Here is a 24,995-nt window from a genome sequence, read left to right on the forward strand (position 1 = left end):
GTGTGATCCAGTGTAATGAACATTTACATGTTTTTTCAGATTAAAAAAAATTTTTTTTTTTTACTGTATCAAATTAAATATTGTCAGTTATCACTCTGGGAGGTGAGATTGAGTGATCTTTTTTTTAATCTGTATTTTTTTTATGTTTTTTACCATGGATATGCATTTTTTTTTTTTTTTTTTTGCCAGCCCTGGGTCAGAGTCAAAATTCAAAACTGAGGCCATAGGGACAATTTTGCTGAAGGTTCCCTCCTGCTGCCAAGGGCTATCCATCCATACGAAGACTTGCCTTGCCAGCCCTGGTCTGAGGCAGCTGGCTGCCATGGGCAGCCGGTAGGTATGTGTGGAGTACATGGGGTACGGGAGTAGTGGCACAAGGGAGAGATCTGCCGGTCTGATCTCCAGAGCTCTGAGTCCGTGGTTAAAAGCAGTGCCAGCTCACTTAGAGTAGAATGGAAATAACATCTGGATCCAGATGGAAACAATATCTGGTATCTATACTATTCGATTCACTCTCCAGCTAGAGATTCATTTCTCTGAACGAGAATATTCGAGCAAGTTCTGGAGTTTTATTTTTTCCTTTATTGATTTTAGAGAGAGGGAGAGATAGAAGCATCGATGAGAGAGAGCATTGACTGACTACCTCCTGCATGCCCCCCACTGGGGATTTGGTCCACAACCTGGGCATGTGCCCTGCCCTGACCGGGAATCGAACTGCATGGGTCAACGCTCAACCAGTGAGCCACACCAGCTAGGAAGTTCTAGTGTTTTCATTCAGATTAATAGTATAGTATCTCAGCATCACCCTGCCTCAATTTTCTCAATCATTGAGGGCCTATAATAATATACTCCTACTCTCCTACTAAAGGGTCATGAGGATTTAGAAATAAATGTCTCCTTTTTATTTTGCCACTTAGAATGTGGCTTTTTGCCACAAATTATGTTGCCTTTCTAGGTCAGAAAGATGTGTGTGCATACCCTTTTCTTCTCCTTTGAACTCTCCAGACTTGATTCCATTATTCTTCTCTCTGTAAATGAGACAGAAGAACTGAACTCCTGTCATCTTGAAAGGTTTGCTTAATGACCATCCCAGGTGAACATATACAGTTTTAGCTGAGAAGCATGACTGATGTGACCATATAGGCCCATAAGACTGCCTCATTTATCAAATATTAAAGAGTCATTTCATAGAATGGCTTTTCTAGTCACTTTTAAATAGAATTATAGCCTGAGCAATTATAAGAAAAGCAAAGGACCCTTAGGTTTTTTGTTGTTGTTTTTTACTGAAGGGTCATCTAACCATTTGGGAGACCTGATATAATAACCTATATCATTTTTCCCTGAGGCTAAATGTTCTCAGAGCTAAAATTGATACCATTTCCCACGGCAAATGAACATAAAGAAAAGACATTTTCAAGGGGCTATTTGTAAGAGCTAATATCTAGAGCTCAGTTCCTGTGCAACGAATCATGTTCCCTCATATTCAGCCTCAGGCTTCTCACGACTTTTTGGATTAATAGACTGCACAGCCAACTAAAGTTGAGATAATACAGTTTTGATAATGCATAATTCTTATATGATCTCCCTTATCATCATCTCTGAACTGGCAACCAATTTAGTTTGGCACAATTTATGACTTCATACACCAATTGCTAGCCTATAAAACTATTGTAAGATATTTCATATTTGAGGGTGGAAAGATTAAGGACTGATAAAATAACAAGGTAATAGTTAAGGTTTACAATATATACTGTGGGTCCTTTTTATTTGTACCCATCACATTTGATGTTTGCACATTACTAACACTGTGGTGCCTTTCATGTGCATAGCTTGCAATGAATCTGTGCTATTGTGAAGATATGAAGTCATGTTCTAATCACTAAACTATGGCCCAATAAAACCAGCATCCCAAAGAGGAATAGGGCTGAATCCTAATTCAGTCTTCTGTCTTGAATCCACCCACCAACACAGAACTGGTATACGTGGGCTGCTCTAAAAGTCTGGCATGTCACGACCAGCTGCACATGTGGAGAAGGGTAATTCTATCCAAAGATTGCTGTCTTACTCTTAATGGGAATAGCTTAGGGTACTTCACTTTGCAGCCTATTGAAAAGAGAAGAAGCCATTCCCTTCCCACATTGTACTTTGGTTAAAACACAGGTGCTTGACTTTTTTAAAATTTAGATGTTTGGTTAAATTTTGTTTATTATTCTAGTACGTGAAAAGTCTGTTACGCAAGGATGAGCTTTAAGAATGAGGTCACGTAGGGTTCCTGGGCACGCCAGATTATTGGCAGCAAGCCGTTCTCTATGGAGCTGTTTGTTTGATGTTTAAAACACGCAAAACCTAGTATCTTTGGTAAAATATAAGAATAACAGCTTCTCATTTAAATTAAATGATGATTTTTTTTTAATAACAAAAAAGTCAAAAAACTCAGTTTGAAACCAGAGCTTTTTTCTCAATATAAAAATTTAAATTTTCTCACTCTTTTTGGACAGTTTTATACCTCCAGTATAGATGTATATTGCCTTCAAGGCTTTCACAGAGAATTTAATCCTTGGCAATGAAAAGAATCCCACGGGGCAAGTCGGCAGGCGGGGGGTGGGGGGGGGGGGACTAGCCAAGTTGAAGGAGTTCAATTTGAATTGAAAAATCCTTTAATCATGCCAAAGATGTGAAATACCTTATCAAAGACACAAAGACCTTACATAGTGAAAACAGAGGTAAACCTCTGGCTTGCATGAAACTATTCCCTCTTTAGTACTCAAAATTGTGGTCAGTGCTATCCTTGAAAAAGAATATTACTCTTACCTTTTGGTGTGATTATATTGGTTCCTAAAGATGTGTTGAGATGATTGAATACTAATTTGCACTAAGTTGTTTCAGGTTAAACTAGAATTGTTTGTTCCCCAATACGTACTGTTTTAGGAACTGAAAATATTCTCAGTGAATCTCATTTCAGATCTTCATTTCAGCATTCATTTCTACTTACCTTCTTTGACTGCTTCAGGTAAAGTTTTTGGTTGCAAACAGCAGTAAGTGCCTCTGGTAAACTTAAGCAAGAAGGGAATTTATTGGGCAAACTGGGGAAGCTCAGAGGATTGAGGAGAGAAGGCTGATGATCCAGTGTCGCCACCCTCAAGAGAGCACATAATATTAACTATCCTGTAATCTAATCCTGGCTTTGCTTTTTTCCACCTCCACGCAGTCTTTCTTATGTTCCCTCCTTAGTTTCAAATGCATAAAAGAAGCTGAAAACTATCGTTCTCTGGAACATTTGAGATCTTGCTCACTGGCATATGTCATCAGTTTGGCTCAAATAAACTCATACAAATTCTCTACAGATTTGGATGTTTCTTATGTCAACAGCTCTATGGCATTTTGTTGTAGCAGCTTGAATGGACTTAAGACAATGACACTTACACTACATACATTAAATATAGATATGGATTAATTAAGGGAAGTATTCCCATTCTGTAAAAGCCAGAGTGAAGTCACTGGAGATATGTGACAACCTTGGTATTCAGGGGAAACTGCCCCATCTCTCACTTTCATTAAAAAGAATACATTTCCATGTTTGCTTGGGAAAGAGAAGACAGATCGGTTTGCTTGGTGAAGAAGTGTCAGTGGTAGGATTTTGTATGAAGTTTTTGGAGATTGAAGTAGTGTATTTTAATGCTATAAGCACTAAATTAGTCTATGAGAAGTAGTTGAGGAGATCAAGATCAAGCAAAAGAGACAATCCAAGAAACACCAATTTCAGAAAAAAATGTGCTTGGGTTTTGTATCAAAGATTATAAATCAGCATCTTACTTCCCATTCTTTATTAAAACGACTCCAATTTTATTAGCTTGGAACACTGCTTCTTAGCTAAAAGACTAAATCTCCCAGTTGTCTTATATCTAGGAGAAGCCCTGTGACTAGGTGATGAGAAGGAAGTAGGGGAGTTATTTAGTAGTACTTCTGAAAAGTCTCCTAAACTGGAGGGGCACACTCTTAGCTTCCCTCTTCCTTACTCTGGTAGAAAGAGCATGGGTTCATGACACTTGCTGCCTTCATACAAGTCTTGGACTGCCTATCTCCAGATCTCTTCCAAGTAAGCAGGAAATAAACTATGTAGTTTAAGTTACTGATTTAATTGTAATTGATACATTGTTTTGATAATATGCTAAATGTTATGAGGGCTATATAAGCATATGTGATCTTTTTATTCTAGATGCTTACATTGTGTTGATCCTTATACTTATAGAAAACTTTAAGGAGCGAAAACCTGGAGCCACATTACACAGGATCTTCTGGACCATTGTAAAAACACTGGATTTTATTCTATGTATAGGGAGTTTTGGTGACATATCTGAGTTTTTAAAAATCAGGTTTTTCACATCTGGCATAGTAAACTGGCTAATTTGAACAAACACTCCCACTAAGAACAATATAAGAAACCCTCGGGCAAAATGTTTAAAAAAATTAACATTAGAGAACCAAGATGTTAATTAAGAATTACAGGGCCAAGTTCCAGATATAAGCATGGCAGTTAGGGGAACTTTTCCTACAGAGCACTTTACCAATTCTAGAAGTGACTGAGAAGTTGAGAGGCTATGTGGTGTTTTTGACGGGCTTGTGAAACTGAGGGAAAAAACTGAAATCCCAAGGGGTGGGAGATAAACCTGGTAAACCGTACAGGCTTTGAGTTAATACTCCAACAGGCTACACTAGAGTCGTAAGGTTAAGCTGAGAGTCAATTGACCTTACAGAGACTGAGTCCCAGCTTCAAATGATCTTAATCATTAAATTGAATTGCTAGAGCCCCTTGTTGCCTGTAGAACCAATTTTTTCTTAAAAATGTCTGGCACCCAAAATAACCAAGTACACAAGGGGGGTGGTAACATGAATGGAAACCTAGATAAACAAGAGAAAATAAGAACAAATCCACTGGGGCTCCATCTAGCACAGACTTAAAAATAGTTGTATTCCATATGTCAAGATTATAAAAGACAACACTGAGATTTTAGAAGTGAAACGAAACCCTAAAACTGAGCCAAGTAGAAATTTTATAACTGAAAAAAATGCAATAACTAAAATTTAAGTATTCAACAGAATAGATTTAAAAATGGGTTAGATAAAGCTAAAAAGAGAATTGGTGAACTAGAAGATGGATTAGAAGAAAATATATTGAATGGAAAAGTAAAAGGAATGGCGAATGCAGAACAGAGGATAAGAGCCATAGAGCATGTAGGGAGACAGTCCAAGATACATATAATAGAGCACCAACAGGAAAGAGAGAGAGAATGAGGCAGAAGTCATATTTGAAGAGACAATGGCTAAGAATTTTATAAAATGTATGAAAGACATAATGACACAGATTCCATTTTTCTGAACCCAAGCAGAACAAATAAAAGAATTTCACAACTATTCATCATAGTAAAACCAAAGACAAAGAGAAAACTCTCTCAATCATCTGGGAAAAATGGAGCAACAAATTTCAAAGCAACAAAAATTAGACTTATAGCTAACTTCTTCATAGACTTATGAAAGTCAGAAGAAAAATGGAATACTTAACCCATAAAATAACTGTCAACCTAGAATTATATAGCAATAAGAATATTTTTCAAAAATGAAGCTGAAATAAATATCCAGACAAAGAAAAATAGATAAAATTCATATTAGCAAATTCACAGTAAAGAAAATACAAAGAATATTTTTTAGACAGAAAGAAAACAAATCTCAGATGGAAGCCCATAGATGTAGAACATAATGAAGAGCAATGAGAAGAGTAAATATGTGGATAAATATAAATAAACATTGAGTATAAAACATAACAATTGCTTGTGAAGTTTTCAATAAATATGAAATTTAAATACAATGATGGCATATAAGTGAGGAGGAGGATAAATGGAGCTAAAGGTTCTATGACTTTTGCATTGTCTTGTAAGAGGGTAACAATAACAATATATTAGACATTGATACATTAATATTATAATCTCTGCAGTAAGAGAATAATAAAAGAATATGTAACAAAAACTAATAAAGGAAGAAAATTAGAATATTAATAATAAAATCAGAAGATGACAGTAAATGAGGAAAAAATAGAACATAGAACAGAAGGAACGAATAGAAAGCAAATATTATGGAAGATATAAACCAAAATATATTAATAATCATATTAAATATAAGTTAAATTCTAATTAAAATATAAAATTGTCAAATTGGAAAACAAAATCCAATTACATGTTGCTTATAAGCACACTTACATGTAAAGATACAGAAAGGTTTAGAGTAAAATGGTGGAAAATGATATACCATGCAAATTATTTTAAAGAATTATTCTGGCTGTGTTGAGGATGATAAATCAGAACTATGAGCCCCCCCAAAAAAGGTAATCTGAACAGAAGCATGAAATTTGTTTTAATGGGAAGTAACAGAGGTCAAGAGATTGCAATAATTTAGATGCGCTATAAGGTGCACTTAGGTGCAGTTAAGCACTATAAATAAACTATAAATATAAAAGGAAAAAATGTATTCCTAAGAATGCTAGCTGCAAGAATGAAAGTCTCTCCTACCATATTTTCCCCTTTGTTACCTGTGCTATTTATCATTAAGGTCAAACTAAGGAAAGCGTTTTGACAATGTGGCAGAAGCCTCCTGAGACACACAAGAGGGCCCCATAGGATGTAAGCAACCCTAGGTTAGAGGTCGTCCTACCTCACTTTACTATTCTAACCTATCACAGATTACACTCATTGTAGTGGTGGTTCTTGACATGCTAAAAGGCAAAATTTAATCCAATTATACTCTTTCTGAAAGACCTGTCATTTTTCAGTTTCAGAAATATTGGTTTGTAGATCCCTGAAATAATGGAACTATTCTTTAATAGCCATTGTTTATAATCCCAGCAACATGAATATAGATATCTATAGTGAATGCTTAGCTCTCAATTATCAGCATAGAATGGAGAACATGGTAAGTTATTAATAAGATAGTTATCAGATGGTGAAAGGATGAGAAGAAAAATTAATTCTTTATAAATTCTACTTATATTTCTGGTCACATTATTAAAAATATAAAATTTGCTGGTTTATGACATCTTTATTAGCTCATTTGTTATATAATCTAGAAGAGAAAACGTGACACATTTATAGATGCTTTAAGCATTATTCTGTAACTGATGCTGCTTGCTTATCTTCTCATTCTGAACACCAAATTCTTGGTTGCAAAGATGTTTAAAGTCAATTAGTTAAGGAATTTTTCTATGAAACAACATAAAGGGATTATTTTCTTTCTTTTAAAAAAAAATTTTTTTTCCTTAATTGATTTTAGAGAGAGAGAGAAAGTGAAAGGGAGAGAGAGATAGAAACATCGATGAGAGAGAACATCAACTGGCTGCTTTCCATATGCCCCCCACTGGGGTCAAGCCCACAATCTGGGCATGTGTCTTGGCCAGGAATCAAACCCGCGACCTCTTGATGTATGGGTCGATGCTCAACCACTGAGCCACACCGGCCGGACTCTTTCTTTTTTTAAAGAACACAACCTCTTTATTTCTTCTTGAGACATAAATGTTCAGTTTGAATGATGAGGAGGGGACCAGTACTAAAGACAATGGCTAGCTCTTCCATTTGTTCCAGTGAATTCCAATGGAGAAAGAGGAAATAGGATATAGACTGTTTTGCTCTATTATTAATATTCAGCTTATTACTGTGCTATATTTACAAAATGGACTACTACTCGGCCATAAAGAAGAAGGAACTTTTATCTTTTGCCACAGCATGGATGGACCTGGAGATTATTATGCTAAGTGAAATAAGCCAATGACAGAAAGACAAATACACTTCTATGTGGAATCTAATAAACAAAATAAACTGATGAACAAAATAGAAGCAGAAATATGAGTACATGGAACAGACTGACAGCTATCAGAGGGGAGAGAGGCTGGGGAGCTAGATGAAAGAATGTGAAGGGATTAAGCAAAAAAAAAATATATATATATACACACACACACACACACACACACACACACACACACATAAATATATCTCACATAGACACAGACAACAGTGTGGTGATAGCCAGAGGGAAAGGGGGGGGGTGTGAGGTAGGTGGAGGTGGGCAAAGGGGAGATAATTGGGGACAAAAAGAGACTTTGCTTTGGGCAATGGGTACATGATGCACTGTGCAGATGATGTTGAGTTGTACACTTGAAATATGTATGATTTTGTAAGCCAATGTTACCTCAATAAATTCAGTAAAAAATTCAGCTTATCAAATCTACAGCTTGGTACTTCCTGAGCAGGACTGCCCCAGTAAATTTGGATGTGATAACAAAGATGGAGAGGGCAAATGATGGAGAATTCAACATGTAGATGCAGTTTAGTTCCACGTCCCCATGTGCTCTCTAAAATTCCTTATTTGGTAAGAGCTGGCTCACCTTTGCTCCGCTATGCCTCGGATTCTGTTTCCACACTTTTGAGGGAGAGCACGTTCAGATAATCTGGGAACTGATGGTGGCCATTCCCTGGCAGCTTGCTGGAATAACCAGTACTTACACTTTTTGGTGTTGGGCCTCTGAAAGCTCATCACAGGCATAGGTACCCTCACAGTGTCAAGCCCATTTACCATTACATCACACCAATAGTCACCCCATCATGGGATGGGCTCTTCTGCTAACTTTAATGCGTGTGGGGAAACCACAATACCAAGATTTTTGAGGAAGTGGTGGGCAACTATGTCAGAGTTTAGCTCCCATTTGACATTTTGTTCTTCATCCCACCTCCAGATGACAGCTTCTCAGAAATTTCACGGTCACATCACCTGCCTTGGTCTGGATCTTCTCTAATTTTCCTTCTTGTCAATTTCTCCTCTTCAGCTTTTTGTTTTCAGGACATGCATATACAGCCAGTCCTGAGGAAAGAGTTGATATGGCCCACAGATTTCTTTACTGAAACTTGGTCACCCTGAACTCCAAGTTCCTCTACCAACTAGGTGAGGATGAGCTCCTTTGGGCGGGTGTTTCTTGTCCTCCACTGGCTTGTAGACCCAGTGCAGGTGCTTCCGGCCCTCCCCAGCCAGCGGCACCTTCCCCCAGTGCTCCAGGATGACCGTACCCCCACTGTGGGAGACGCTGAAGTCGTGCTCAGGGCCAGAGGTGCCCCCTTCGAGCTGCGACCAGAGCAGCGCCCCGACTCCTCCTCACAGCAGTGGCGAAGTGGTGGCCTGCAGCAGAGCCCAGCCTTGTTCCCGGGGCAAGGGATTTTTGAGTTAGGAGTCAAGATCACTGAGAATTAAAAAGAGAACCCAAACTGTGGAATGAACTAAGTGTAAATATTTAATATGGAAACCATAATTAATTTTTAAAGTTCACTTTTTATTATTGACATCATCATAGATGTCCCCTATTTTCCTTCCACTTCTCCCTCTCCTTCCTCCGAGCCCCACTCTACTCAGGCCTTCACCACACTGTTGTCTTTGTCCTTGGGCTATGAATATTTGTGTAAAAGTTCCTTGGTTAATCTCTCCTTCCCCCACCTCTCTGAGATCTGTCGGTCTGCTCCATGCATCCATACCTCTGGACCTATTTTGTTTGCCATTTTATTAGATTCTACACATAAGTGAAATCATGTGATATTTGTCTTTCTCTGACTAGCTTATTTCACTTAGCATAATAGTCTCCAGGTCCATCCACACTGTTGCAAGGGTAAGAGATCCCTCTTTTTTACAGCCACATAGTATTCCATTGTGTATATGTACCACAACTTTTTTATCCACTCATCTACTGATGAGCACTTGGGCTAGTTCTAGATCTTAGCTATTGTAAATAATACTGCTATGAACATAGGAATGCATATATTATTTCTGATTGGTGTTTCATGATTCTTAGAATATACTCCCAGAAGTGGGATCTCTGGGTCAAACGGCAGTTCCATTTTTAATTTTTTGAGGAGACTCCATACTATTTTCTATAGTGGCTGCACCAGTCTGAATTCCCAATAACAGAGTTCTAGGGTTCCCTTTTCTCCACATTCTTGCCAACATTGTTGTTTGTTGATTTATTGATGGTAGCCATTCTGGCAGGTGTGAAGTGATACCTCACTGTAGTTCTGTTTTTTATTATTTTTCAAGATATTTTTATTGGCCTGGCCTGTTTGGCTATGCAGCTAGTGTGTGGGCCCACAGACCAATGAGTCACGGGTTTGATTCCCGTCAAGGGCATGTACCTCAGTTGAGATTCATCCCTGGCCCTGGTTGGGGTAGTGCAGGAGGCAGTTACTCAATGTGTCCCTTTCAAGTCTATGTTTCTCTCTCTCTCTCTCTCTCATCCTTTCTCTTCCTCCCACTCTATCTGAACAAAAGTGGAAAAATGTCCTTGGGCGAGGATAAAAAAAATAATAATAAAATATATTTTTATTAATTTGTAGAGAGAGAGGAAGGAGAGGGAAAGAGAGAGAAATATCAATGAGAGAGACGCATCAATCAGCTGCCTCCTGCACGCCCAAAAAGAGAGCTTGGAAGTCTTCCCTCCTCTTGAATTTTTTGGAATACTTTGAGGAGGATAAGTGTTAGTTCTTCTTTCAGTGTTTGGTAAAACTTGCCTATGAAGCCATCTGGTCCGACTTTTGATTACTGCTTCACTTCATTAGTTGTTATAGGTATATTAAGGTTTTCTGATTCTTCCTGATTCAGTTTTGGAAGACTGTATGTTTCCAGGAATTTGTCCATTTTTCCCAGGTTATCCATTTTTTTGGCATATAGTTTTTCATAGTATTTCTTTAAAATCCTTTGTATTTCTTTAGTGTCAGTTTTCACTTCACCTCTTTCATTTCTGATTTTATTTATTTGGGTCCTATTTCCTTTTTTTTTTTTTAATCTTTATTGTTGGATGTAAAATGTATTACAGATGTTCCACATTTCCCCCCATTGACCCCCCCTCCTTCCCACTCCTGCCCCCCTCCCACCTTTTCCCACACTATTGTCTGTGTCCATTGGTTATGCATATAAGTTCTTTGGTTTATTTCTTCCCACCCCCAACCCCTTTCCCTTTAGGTTTGTCAGTCTAGCAATGAATTTGTACTTCTTAATCTCTTTACCTTTTTCACCCATTTCCCCAACCCCCCTCCCAACTGGCAACCAACAAAATGTTCTCTGTATCTATGAGAATGTTTCTGTTCTACCTGTTCATTTTGTTTGTAGATTCCATTGTTGATAGATATGTATTCATTGCCATTTTGTTTGTTCATACATTTTATCTTTTTCTTCAAAAAGACCCGTCATCATTTCATATAATAACGGTTTGGTGGTGATAAACTCCTTTAACTTTTTCTTGTCTGGGAAAGTTTTTATATGGCCATTGATTCTAAATGACAGCTTTGCAGGATAGAGTAATCTTGGTTGTAGGTTCTTGCTTTTCATCACTCTGAATATTTCTTGCCTCTCCTTTCTGGCCTGCAAAGTTTCTTTTGAGAAATCAGCTGACAGCTTAATGGGAACTCCCTTGTAGGTAACTAGCTGCCTTTCTCTTGCTGCTTTTAAGATTCTCTCTTTGTCTTGAACCTTTTGCATTTTGATGATGATGTGTCTTGGTGTGGGCCTCTTGGGGTTCAACTTGTTTGGGACTCTCTGTGCTTCCTGGACTTGTATGTCTGTTTTCTTTACCAAGTTAGGAAAGTTTTCTGCCATTATTGTTTCAAACAGGTTTTCGATTTCTTGTTCTCCCTCTTCTCCTTCTGGCACCCCCAAGATGCGAATGTTGGCACTTGAAATTGTCCCAGAGGCTCCTTACACTATCCTCATTTTGTTGGATTCTTTTTTCTTTTTGCTGTTCTGATTGGGCATTTTTTGCTTCCTTATATTCCAAATCGATGGTTTGTTCCTTGGGTTTACGTACTCTATTTTTTTTTTTTTTTTTCATCCTCCCGAGGATATTTTTCCATTTTTTGTACAGATAGAGTGGGAGGGAGAGAGAGGAAGGGAGAGAGAGAGAAACATCGACGTGAAGGGACACATCGAGTGGCTGCCACCCGCACGACCAACCAGGGCCGGGGACAAACTGCAACCGAGGTACATGCCCTTAGCGGGAACCGAACCCGGGTCTCTCCAGACTGCAGGCCGACACTCTAACCGCTGAGCCAAACTGGCCAGGGCGGTTTACGTACTCTATTAATGAAACTGTGCAAAGTATTCTTTATTTCAGTTAATGCCTTCTTCAATTCTAACTGTGTATCCATGATTTCTAACTGGTCCTTTTTTATGCTCTTGAGGCCCTCCCTAAGTTCACTGAGGTTCTCACTAAGTTCATTGAGCATCCTTGTAAGCAGTATTTTGAACTCAGTATCTGTTAGGTTGCTTATCTCCATTTTGCTTAGTTCTTTTATTGGGGTTTTATTCTTTTCTTTCATTTGGGACCTGTTTCTCTGTCTCCTCATTTTGGCTGCCTCCCTGTGTTTGTTTCAGTGTATTACTTAATGAGAGGTATGGGGCTCGAGATGCTGCTCCTTTGAAAGAATTTAGGAAAAACCTGAAGGATCCAAGACAGGCCAATCCTATGGTTAAGCAAGTGGCAACAGCTTGGGTGGGCCTGAAAGTTGGGAGGGGCGGGGCGGGGCCTCAGGGAGTCACCAGGGCGGGGCAACCAGTGTGAGCCAGGTTGCTGGAGTCCCAGATATGGCGGCTGTCTGCCGCCCCAGGGAAGGGCTCACCAAAGGAACTAAGGCCTCTTACAGCACGTTTGTCCCCGAGAAAGCCCCCTCTCCAGCCCTCGATCCAGTGCCAAACAGCTCAGTTCTTCACTGTATGTCTCTGGCGCCCCTGGAGCTGTCTCCCCTCCAAGCTTAGAGGGAGAAAGTCTGAGTAAGTCCATGTGTGGGCCCTTTATGGAGCTGCCTGGGGCTCCAGCCGACTCAGTCTCAGTTCCTGCTGGTTTTTCCAGCCAGAAGTTATGGGGACTTCTCTTCCTGGCACTGGAACCCTGAGCAGGGCATCTGGTGTGGGACGGGGACCCCTCAGTCCTCAGGAAGGACCTTCCCATCCAAGGTGTCCTCCTGATTTTTATCCACCACACTTGGGTGTGGGACCAGCCCGTTGCACTGCCGCCCCTCGCTCCTCCGCCCCTCCTACCAGTCTGGATGTGGCTGCTGCTTTAATTCCGTAGTTGTAGGACTTCCATTCTGCTTGATTTCAGGTGGTTTTGAATGATGGTTGTTCTGTAGTTTAGTTGTAACTTTGATGTGGTTGTGGGAGGACGCGATACCGCGTTTACCTACTCCGCCATCTTGACTGGAAGTCCCTCCTCTCTATTTCTTGATGGGTCTGGTTAAAGGCTCATCAATCTTGTTTATTTCTTCAAAGAACCAGCTCTTAGTTTCATTGATATTTTTTATTGTTTTTCAGTCTCTATGTCATCTATTTCTGCTGTGATCTTTATTATTTCCTTCCTTTTTCTTTGGGCTTTTCTTGTTGTTCTCTTTCTAATTCTTTTGGTTTTAGGGTTATATCATCTATTTGAACTTTTTCTTGTTTCTCGAGGTAAGCCTGTAATACTGTGAACTTCCCTCTCAGAACTGCTTTTGCTGTGTCCTAAAGAGATTGGGTTGTTGTGTGTTCAGTTTCATTTGTTTCCAGGTAGTTTTTGATTTTTATCTTGATCTCATTAGTAACCCATTCATTGTTTAATAACATGCTATTTAGCTTCTATGTGTTTGAATATTTTTGAGTTTTTGTTTTTGTTTTGTAGTTGATTTCTAGTTTCATGCTATCGTGATCCAAGAACATGCTTCGTATGATTTCAGTCTTCTTGAACTTGTAAAGACTTATTTTGTGACCTAACATGTGGTCTGTCTTTGAGAATGTTCCATGTGCACTTGAGAGAAATGTATATTCTGCTGCTTTGGGATGAAAGGTTCTGTAAATATTAATTAAATCCATCTGATTTATTGTGTCACTTAAGGCGGCTGTTTCTTTGTTGATTTTTTGGTCTGGAAAATCTATGCAGTAATGTCAGTTGGGTGTTAAAATGCCCTACTATGATGGTATTGCTGTCAATCTCTCCCTTAAAGTCCTCCAGGAGTTTTTCAAATACATTTTGGTGCTCCTATATTGGATGCATATATGTTTAGCAGGGTTATATCATCTTGTTGAATTTATCCTTATAGTATTATGTAGTGACTTCTTTGTCTCTTGTTATGGCATTCATTTTGAGGTCTATTTTGTCAGATATGAATATTGCTACCCAAGCTTTTTTTTCATTTCCATTTACATGGAAAATTTTTTCCATTCCTTCACTTTCTTTTTTTTTTAAATCCTCACCAGAGGACACTTTTTGTATTTATCTTCAGATAGAGCGGGAGGAAGAGAGAGAGAGAAAAATCAATGTTAGAGAGACACATCTACTGGTTGCTACCCACACAACCCCAACCAGGGCCAGGGAAAAACTGCAACTAAGGTACATGCCCTTAGCAGGAATTGAACCCAGGACTCTCTCATCCTCTGGTTGATGCTCTAACCGCTGAGCCAAACTGGCCAGGGCATCATCCCTTCACTTTCATCCTGTGTGAGCCTTTTGTTCTGAGTTGTGTGTCTTGTAGACAGCATATTTATGGGTTATATATATTTTTTTATTTTATTTTTTTTATTTAATTTTGTTACAGATGTTTCTCCTTTCCCCCCATTGACACCCTCCTTCCCCTCCCTCCCTGCCCTGTCCCCAGTTTTGTTGTCCATGTCCATTGTTCATGCATACATGCATATAAGATCTGTGGTTTATCTCTCCCTCCCACCCCCTCATCTGGGGATTGTCAGTATGTACCCTACTTCTGCATCTCTGGGACTACCCTGTTCTTCAGACTGTTATGTTCATTATATTCCACAAATAAGTGAGATCATATGATACTTGTCTTTCTCTGTTTGGCTTGTTTCACTTAGGATGATACTTTCCAGGTCCCTCCATGTAGTCTCAAAGGATAAGAGCTGTTTCTTTCTTACAGCTGCATAGTACTCCATTGTGTATATATGTACCATGGCTTTTTCATCCATTCATCTACTGCTAGACATTTGGGCTGTTTCCAGATCTTAGCTATTGTAAATAGTGCTGCTATGAACATGAGGGTACATATATTTTTTCTGATTGGTGTTTCAGGCTTCTTAGGGTTTATTCCTAGTCTTTCAATTGGCACATTTAATTCGTTTACATTTAAGGTTAATATTGATAGGTATTTATTGTCATTTTTATTCTTTTCATCTATGTTCCTCTCTCTTTCTCCTTTTCTTTTTACAACAGTCCCTTTAGCATTTCTTGCTGTGCTGGTTTGATAGTAATAAAATTCTTTAGTTTTTTGTTGTTGTTTTTTTTTTTGTCTGAGAAGCTCTTTATTTCACCTTCCATTTTGAAAAATATGGACCACTTCATGGATTTGCCTGTCAGCCTTGCACAGGAGCTGTACTAATTTTCTCTGTGCTGTACCGATTTTAGCATACGTGCTGCCAAAGCCACACCATAGTTAAATTTTTTACTGAATGATTTTAGAGAGAGAGGGAAACATCAATTTATTGTTCCACTTATTTATGCATTCATTGGTGGATTCTTGTATGTGCCCTGACAGAGCATGGAACCCACAACCTTGGCCTATGAGGAGAGTGCACTGATCAACTGAGCTACCAAGCCAGGGATGGAAACCATAATTAAAATATATCCATGCAAGAGTTTTGGTGAAATACCCAATCTTCCTCATTAGTTATATCAATTAGAAAATTCTTGGTTAACAGTTAACAGAAAATCCTGATCTAGGTTTAAACATAAGGAAACATTACTTCACATAAATGGAAGTATAGAGGTAGGCCAGGATTCAAAATTGGTTGATTTAGTAATTCAGCAATGTCATCAAATACTGAAGTTCCTTCCATTCATCCACTTTGCCAACTTCAGAATATAGGTTTGGTTGAGTATATTCCCAATGAAAAAAGGAAATTCCTCCCTTTTTCTCTTTTATAAGAGTGAGGAAGCCTTTCTAAGACCTCCCCCTAAACCCACTTCCTCCAGACTTTTCTCACTAGGTAACATGCCCATTTATTGGCAAGGTAAAGAGAATTACCACAATTAGGCTAGATTTATCATCTGGTGGGTGGAATGGCATTGCTGACAGGAAACTGTTTCTCACCTGGTTTTCCCATGTCCTATGCTTCCTTTGCTTCTGTGTCATTTCTGTTCCTCTGTCCATTCCAAACTGGCACATGCTAGAATGTTTTCTGTCTGAGGTGATATCTATGGAACATTTTCACTCTTTTCATTTCTTTGTCTGCAGTTACTAAAAATACAAATTTTAGATGAGGGTATCTTCATCAATTTGATTTCTGTACCTTGTTGCTTCTGTTTCTATTAGCTGTTAAAAGATTTGCGCCACACTGCACCTCAAGGAGAGAAATTCTTTTGCCTTCTCTGCAAAAACAGGCCCACAGCATCTGCCTTTAAAAGTAAAATTCACTTTGCCTTGCTGTGGAATTTGGAAGAAAGGATAAATCTTCCTCAAGGTTCTACTTCATTATTCACCTCCAAAAATGTTTTCTATGGTTATTTTTTGTATACCACTAGCAAATGTACTCTTTGGCTTCAGTAAATATAGCTAAAACTAACCAGTGACTGAAGTTTTTTTATTTAACTGTTTTATATCCATTTATATGTGGATTTTAAAGGCAAAGTGGTTATTTTTAAATTGTTCCAATAAAATAAAATTCTACAAAAAAGATGATCAATAATAGGACTTGAAGGCGAATGGGTCAAATTAGAATTATTTTGGTTTCATTATGAATGAATTCTGTCTAAACATGAAAGATAATAAATTTTTTAGTATTAAATAATAATTTTTATTATTTAATTATAAATAATAAAATAATATTTTTGTCTAATAAAATAAGCTGAAAGTGGACTTTTTCTTCTATTTTTTTTTAAATCCTCATCCAAGATATGTTTCCATTTATTATTAGACAGAGTGGGAGAGAGGCAGGGAAGGGAGAGAGCGAGAGGGGAAGAGACAGAAACATTGATGTGAGGGAGACACATGACTGGTTGCCTCCTGCATGACCTAATCAGGGCCAGGGACGAACCGCAACCAAGGTACGTGCCCTTGACTGGAATTGAACCCACAACTCGTTGGTCCATTGGCCTACGCTCTAACCACTAAGCGAACTGGCCAGGGCCTATTTTGTATTTTAATTTATATATACTGTTACACCTATAAGAAATCAGTTAATAAGAATATTTTTTATATTATGAATTAGAATATAATGCCTCTCAACCTCCTTAAGAAAACAGATTTCCCCCAAAAGACTTAATAGTGTGAATTTAGGTGTGAGAAAAGGCAGAAAAACTTCTAAGTTCAGAATAACTCAGGAGAGTTTCTTTATTATTATTTTTTTTCATTATTACTGTCTGTAATCATTATTTCATTTTTATTGTATCCTTCTGCATAAAAAACAATAGGGCTTCCTTGTAGACCTTCAGGGACCTAGGTTTAATTAAAGTCTAAAAAGCACATTTGAAAATGAGGAATACTAAACCTAAAATAATGTGTCAAGTGTTTTATCCTAAAGTGTGTATTACTAATAGTTGAAAGAGAGAATAAAAAAGTTGAATAAGAAACGTAAAGGAATTAGGAAATGTTATACCTAATGGTCAGTTATGAACTGCAGTCAGGAATAGGGTTCCCTGGGTACCACTTGGTGGGAAGGGGTGTAAGGCCTTGTTGGCCATTAGACTGTTGTTCTGGGAAACCCAAAGTAAACATTCTATAGACGCTGCTGCAGAAAAAGTACAAGATCATCACATATAATCGAGTGAGTCCTGCATAGACAGCAGTAAAATCATCATGAACAAAAAGCCTTTGCCCTCAGACACTTGAGGCAAAATAATGAGGTAGTCATCTTGTATATCACCTGCCATATTTCTGGAAATGTCTGTTTCTTCTTGTCTTTTTCTCTATGAGAGGCTATAAGCCATTTCTTTGAATTTTTTTTCTTGTGCTATTGTGTTTTTACTTTTTGTTTTCTCTTTGACTTTCTAATTGTTTTCTACTCCACATGGAAGTTAAGCCTCAGAATTAATTTATCAAACATAATACCCATTAGTGGGATTACCACTTGACAACTGCCAATTTTTCAACAATATTCTCCAATCTGTTAATTGAAGATTTGGCAGCCATTGTATTTGGGAAGATGCCATTATTAGATGAAATTTCTGAATCATAAAAGGTTCATATTTGGTATTCCTTTCATATTTAATCATTGGTATCAAGTGCATACTAGAGGGTCCTGGGAACTTAGTTTATGGGTCCTTTTTTGTACTTGACCTTCTTATTTTAAGAACAGTCCCAACCTGTAGTTGGCAACTTTTCATTGGTGACATATTTTTGTCAACTCTCCAAGACTTTGTTTCCATGAGATTTAAGCAGGCACATATGTTTAAATTAACAAAGATATTAATAATCAAGAAACAAATTAGAGATAAAGGGCAATCGTGGGTTAATACTCAGTTTATAAGAAATTACTGAAAATAGAGATTGAACTGAACTCTAATTGTTCCTGAAGTATCCTAAGCAATAGTATTTGGCTTGGGAGGAAAAGCACAGAAGTAGGACTGAGGCTGAATGCAAGAGTAAGTGTTAGAGTTATATTGCTCACCTAAATGTCCTCTACTTTATTCCTCCTTAACACCAAGGGGATAGAGGTTTTCAAAACCGAACATGAGGATTTTAAATGTTCTATTTTGCATTCAAATGTTCTCATCTTTCACTTTATTGTTGATATTTTAAAAATTAAAAGGCTCACATGAAACAGCCTTTCACAAATTATTGACCCTATGAGGAAAGAGAATATTCCTAGTCCATATACATGTAGACCTTATAAAAACTGATTTACTAACATATGCCTTAAGGACATTCACAAAGTATCAGCAAATATTAACAAAAGAATTTATTTTTAGGGGAGACCTCGAATGCAGTCCCCACCACCACAAATTATTCATTCAAGTTTTCCGCATTTGGAGAAATTGCAAGGGTCAGCACATCCGGAGTGCAATGGACAAGCCTTGCCCTAAGAACACCACCTTCGTGATTTTGGTATCTCCCTGCCAGGTAGTATCAACAAAATATTGATGGCAAGGATAATAAATGATGAAATGCTGGTGAATTTGCATAATATTCCGAATAGTCTATCTGAATCCAACTTAGAATGATGATTAGAAGGAAGATAATACCATCCCTCTTCTTACTTTAAATCTGTGGTATAAAATTATGAAATCTTGTGACCATTTTAAGTGATCAAGAGCAATGAACACTGTTCCCACATTGCTATTTACTTTCTGTGTCCACCAGAGACTGAAAGTCTGTAAGAGTCTTGATATGAACCAAGGAAATACCATGAGACATAAATGTCATCAGAGATAGGTTAGTGAGTCTCATAAAAACAAGATTTACATCCTGGCCGGTTTGGCTCAGTGGTTAGAGTGTTGGCCTGCGGACCAAAGAGTCATGGGTTTGATTCCCGGTCAAGGGCGTGTACCTCAATTGCAGGTTTGATCCCCAGCCTGGTCAAGGTTGTGCAGGAGGCAACCAATCCATGTGTCTTTCTCACATCAATGTTTCTCTCTCTCTCTCCCTCCTTCCTCTCTAGCTTAAAAAAAATCAATGAAAAAATTAAAAAATAAACAAAAAAAACCCACAAGATTTTCATTGTTGTTTAAGGGACTCTTCTATTTATGTCTGTGAATTTGAAAATGATTGTGAAGTTGACAGAAGAGTGTGATTTGTCATTGTTAAGTAGCTTAATTTTCAGTGGTTTAATCTTTATTTTTTTAGGCTAGAATTTATTTTATATTGTAACAAAGTCTCTCTCTAATAAAATAAGTGGCTCCAATGCCCTGGCCAGGTGGCTCAATTGGTTGGAGCGTTGTTCCATACACCAAAAGCTTGCAGGTTAGTACCTGGTCAGGGCACATAGCTAGGTTGTGGGTTCCATTCCCAGTCAGGGCACATATGAGAGGCAGCTGATCCAAGTTTCTCTCTTACATCAATGTTTCTCTCTCTCTTTCTTCTTCCCTCTTTAAAATCCAATAAGGATTAAATAATAATAATAATAATAGTGTGGCTCTAACAAATTACTTACAAAATCAAAGCATTTATTTTAAAAAACTACAAGCAAATGGTTACTTGTTTTCCATTTAAACTGTACCACAGAAAAGAGAAAAGAATATCTCTCTAGTTTACAAAATAAACCACTCCCTGATACCTAGGAAAAAAATGAAGCTGGAAATAGAGGTAGCCAGGCTCAGTTTGCTACTGAGACACAAAAATCTTGGCTTATACTTCTAGTTCCAGCATTGATCTATCTCACAAGAATCTTACCCTGCCTGTCTCCCTGTCTTAATCAAATGAGGTATTTTCACTTGCTCAGATGTAGTGGCATAAGCTGAAGTACTGGAAGGACCAAACAGGAACCATGGCAACCTTGAGCAACGGTAAGATTAACATGTCTGGAGCAAAAATGGAATTCCTCCTTTCAGCTTTTAGCCCCGAGAGAAAATATTTACATCTTGGATTTTATGAATGCAAATATTGCCCAGTTATTTACAGGGGGTAAATAACACATGTATTTCATTTCCATGGTTATTTCAACCAAAGTAGGTTGGTGAATACAAAAACAAACAATTGCACAAGCAACAGCAAGGGGATGGGAAAGAGCATGGTGTATTTCAGAAAGGATGAGAACTGTCGGCCCAGGCTTAGAGTTTGTCCGGAGGAGTAATAAGACATGAGGCTGGAAAAGCAGGTTGGAGAGATTGCAAAGGACCTTGAAGGTCAGCCTGATAATAGCAGAACACATTAGTGAAAGTTTATACATCACTTAGTATGTATCAAGTATAATGCTTAGACTTGACATAGGTTATTTTATTCATCTTCACAACCAGGGCTGTGAATCAGTCAGTATTTACCATTACCATGAAAACTATTATTATCCCCTTTTCACAGAGTTTGGAGAACTTAGATAACTTGCCCAGGGTTACATAGCTGGTAAGTGGCAAAGCTGATATTAAAACCCGGGTCACTCTGACTCCATAAACTGAGTTCTTAGACTACCAGGAGTTTGGGTTTTATCCTGCAGGTTTGGGAAGGTGGGACTTTTTTTTTTTCCCCAGTTTTGAATTTTTATCAAAATTATGTAAGAATGATCAAACAGTTTTACAAACCTTATTATGAAAAACATAATATAAATGTCCCTACCATTATTTTTTTCCTCCTAAAGACAAACCCTTTTAATTGTTTGTTTGTTTGTTTTACTGAAATTTACCTCTAACCCTTTAAATACCATTACTGGACTGCTGTTTCTTGATTTTCCTATATAACATATCATCTATTTCTATTATACATGATTAGAATTCTCTCTGTCTCTGCTTTGCTGCCTGCACCACAAATATATGTCCTCCACACAAATATGTAATTGTTTTGTTAAACAATATCTACTGTTTACATTATTTTGACTAAGTAAATAGTATTCATACCTGAGTCAAGTAGTACCAACTGATGCTATTACTTTTCTTCAATAACCTTTTGCTTTTCCTGTTTTCCTGGCTTGAATCATTTTATCGGGGTTTTTTTGTTTGTTAGTTTTTTAATTTGCTTAGTTTTTTCTGTCTCCAACCTATCCCCAAGAGGTGTAACTCTCTGCTTAATATGTTTAAACATACCAGGTGTCCTCTCAATTTTATATTCTTGGCGACATGTCTCCCAGAACCCTCTGACCTTATTCTCTGTCTGGTGCAATTGTGTCCTGGGATCTCCCTTCACCATCTTGCAAAGTATTCCCTTTGCCTCGCTTTTGTTAGATCCTTTGATTCCTAAATTTCATGTCCTCCTCCTTTTTTTTCTTAAAAAAAAAAAAAAAGAAGAAGACATCCTCCACTACTTGCTGAGAAAAAGTGGTTGGGAAGTGACTTTTTGAAGAACTTTTTATTTCTGAAAACATCATTCTTCTACCCTTAAATTTTGGTTGGGAATAGCATTCTAGGTTAAAATATCTTTTTACTTAGAGTTTTGAAGACATTGTTCCATTGCCTTCTACTGATGCTGTTGAGAAGCCTGAAGTCAGTCTGATTCTGGATCATTTGGTATAATCTGTCCTCCCACTCACCAAAGCTTTACTCTCTTATCTTTGTTTTCTTAAATGTCCTGATGAAGAGGCTTGGTGTGGATATATATTTATCCACTGGGCTGGGAACTTGGTAAGCCTTTTCAGTCTGGAAACTTGTGACCTTTAATGCTTGGAAAAATTTTTAAATTACTTCTTTGATAGTTTTCCCAATCCCGCTCCCCTCCAGCTTGGCTCCCAGCTGGCTGTGGCTTCTGCAGCAGGCACCTTGACAGTGCCATTACTGTGCACTGGTCCAAGTTGCCTCAGCGGGGTCCACTGGTCCGATGATGCAAGGCGCATTGGTAGACTCAGGTCGCTCCCCACTAGCTGCTCCTGTTGCCTCCTTGCCGAGAAACCAGGGCTTTTCCAAGATGGCAGGGCCTCCTGGCCTGCAGAAGGAAGTGCACTGACGTGCCCCTTACTGTGGGAGCCGGCTGCTCCCTGTCCCCAGCGCAGGAGCCCTCTGCCCCACGTTTCTGCACTGCTTGAGGTTGCTCGTCTACACTCACACCCACTCACTCTCACATTCGCTCACACACTCACACTCACCATCACTATGGTCCTACCCGCCGCCATCTTTTCTGTCATTTTTTTCTTTTTAAGAACCTTTATTGATTTTTGGAGAGAGAGGGAGGGAGAGAAAGAGAGATAGAAACATTGATGAGAGAGGACATCGATTGGCTGCCTCCTGCATGCCCCCCACTGGGGATTTGGCCCACAACCTGGGCATGTGCCCTGACCGGGAATCCAACCAGCAACCTCTTGGTGCATGGGTCGATGCTCAGCTACTAAACCACACCAGCCAGGCTACTGATTCTTGGTTAACTGTCCCTTCTTTAGCATGGGGCACTTAAGATGCTGACCATGAGTGGGCCTTGTTGATGGTGAGCTTTGATGTGGGGGCGATCCAGTGAAGCAGTTTCAGTAAGGAGTGTGAGGGTTACACTTTATGTGCCAGTTTGGCTAGGCTATGGTGCTCAGTTGTTTGGTCAAACACTACTCTAGACAATGGTGTGAAGGTATTTTATACATGTGATTAACATCCACTATCAGTTGACTTTAAAGGAGGTTACCCTCAATAATATAGATGGGACTCATCCAATCAATTGAAGGCCATAAGAGCACAAAACAAGTTTCCCAGAGAAAAGACTGTAACAAAGAAACCCTGCCTCAGTTTCCAGCCTGTCAGCCTGCCTTATAGATTTTAGAGTCAAGACTACAGCATCAATTCAGGCCTGAGTTTCCAGCCTGTTGGTCTGCTCAATAGATTTTGGGCTTTCTGGCCCCCACACTTGTATAAGCCAATTCCTTAAAATAAATTTTTTAATATAAATATACATATATCCTATTGATTCTGTTTCTATGGAGATCTAGAACTGGCACAGGGAGCCTCTGTTGCCTATATATTTAGGTTTTCCTCTTGGGCTAGTCAGATTTCTTTAAAAAGCCTCTTATGATCTCTTGACTATCAAGGCAGCATGGCTACCAGTGGGATAAAAAAGCTGCAGGATTTTTCTTAACCCCCTGATTTTATTGTGGTACCCCAAACTTAAACTGTGCCTGGTAACTCCCAAATCGGAAACCCTCCGATTTACTCTCTCCAGAGAATAAACACCCTTTTCCTCAAAAATTGTTACCTTCACATGGAGGAAGAGAAGACATTACCATCTAAATCTCTGAGTTTATTTCTTTCCAATGTTATACTTAGAAGTTCTTGAATATATATTCCTAATATCACTAAAAAATATTTCACTGTATATTAATTTGAAATTTCGATGAGCTTTGACAGAATTTCTGTTATATTTTGGATGCTCTAGAAAAATAGCATACTTTTCTCCTCATTTTCAACAGATACCATTATAAAAGCAGAACCCATCAACTGCTCTCAAAACCTCTTCCTATTTTTCTTTTAATTTTAAAATTGATTGATTGATTATTAGAGAGAAAGAGAGGAAGAGGGGAGGAGAGAGAGACAGAGAGAAACATTGGTTTGTTGTCCCACTTATTTATGCATTCATTGGTTGATTCGTGTATTTGCCCTGACTGGGGATTGAACCCACAACCCTGGCATATTGGGACGATACTCTCACCAACTGAGCTACCTGGCCAGGGTTCTCATAATTTCATGAGATTTTCTCAGTCATTCTATTTCAAGGTCAACTTTCTTCCCTTTGGTCAATTGTCAATTGGTCAACAAATTTCTTTCTTTACCATTTTTTGTATTTTTCTTTTAAATTCTCACCTGAGGATATTTTTCCATTTATCTTCAGATAGAGTTGGGTTGGGGGAAGAAAGTGAGAGAGAGAGAGAGAGAGAGAGAGAGAGAGAGAGAGAAACATCAATGTGAGAGGGACACATCAGTTGGCTGGGACCAAACCGCAAGTGAGGTGCCCTTGACCAGAATCGAACCCATGACTCTTTGGTCTGAGGGCTGATGCTCTAACCACTGAGCAAAACCAGCCAAGGGTACCGTTTGTTTGTTTTTTTGTTTAAAAAAACTTTTTTTTTCTTTGTTGATTTTAGAGAGAGAGGAAGGGAGAGGAAGAGAGAGATGAAAACATTGATGACAGAGAACATCTATTGGCTGCCTCCTGCATGCCCCCCACTAGGGATTTGGCCCATAACCTGGGCATGTGCCCTGACTGGGAATTGAACCAGTGACCTCTTAGTGTATGGGTCGACGCTAACCAGTGCGCAACACTGGCCGGGCAGGGGTACCATTTTTTTTTTTTTTTTATATCCTCACCCGAGGATATTTTTCCATTTTTTGTACAGATAGAATGGGAGGGAGAGAGAGGAAGGGGGAGAGAGAGAAACATTGATGTGAAGGGACA

The 24,995-nt window shown here is 38.6% G+C and overlaps 2 non-coding genes and 1 pseudogene across 2 annotated transcripts; all 3 read right to left on the reverse strand.

The window, feature by feature from the left end:
- Window positions 1-1,467: 1,467 nt before the first annotated feature.
- LOC118622442 lies at window positions 1,468-9,550 on the reverse strand (annotated as a pseudogene).
- Window positions 9,551-15,374: 5,824 nt separating this feature from the next.
- On the reverse strand, window positions 15,375-15,478 carry LOC118623088. The gene has a single exon (XR_004958201.1). It is a non-coding gene; the product is annotated as a U6 spliceosomal RNA (small nuclear RNA).
- Window positions 15,479-18,956: 3,478 nt separating this feature from the next.
- Window positions 18,957-19,116, reverse strand: LOC118623122. Its single transcript, XR_004958222.1, has one exon. It is a non-coding gene; the product is annotated as a U1 spliceosomal RNA (small nuclear RNA).
- Window positions 19,117-24,995: the final 5,879 nt, after the last annotated feature.

This window comes from Molossus molossus, unplaced genomic scaffold (genome assembly GCF_014108415.1).
Source record: "Molossus molossus isolate mMolMol1 unplaced genomic scaffold, mMolMol1.p scaffold_m16_p_9, whole genome shotgun sequence".
NCBI classification, from domain to species: domain Eukaryota; kingdom Metazoa; phylum Chordata; class Mammalia; order Chiroptera; family Molossidae; genus Molossus; species Molossus molossus.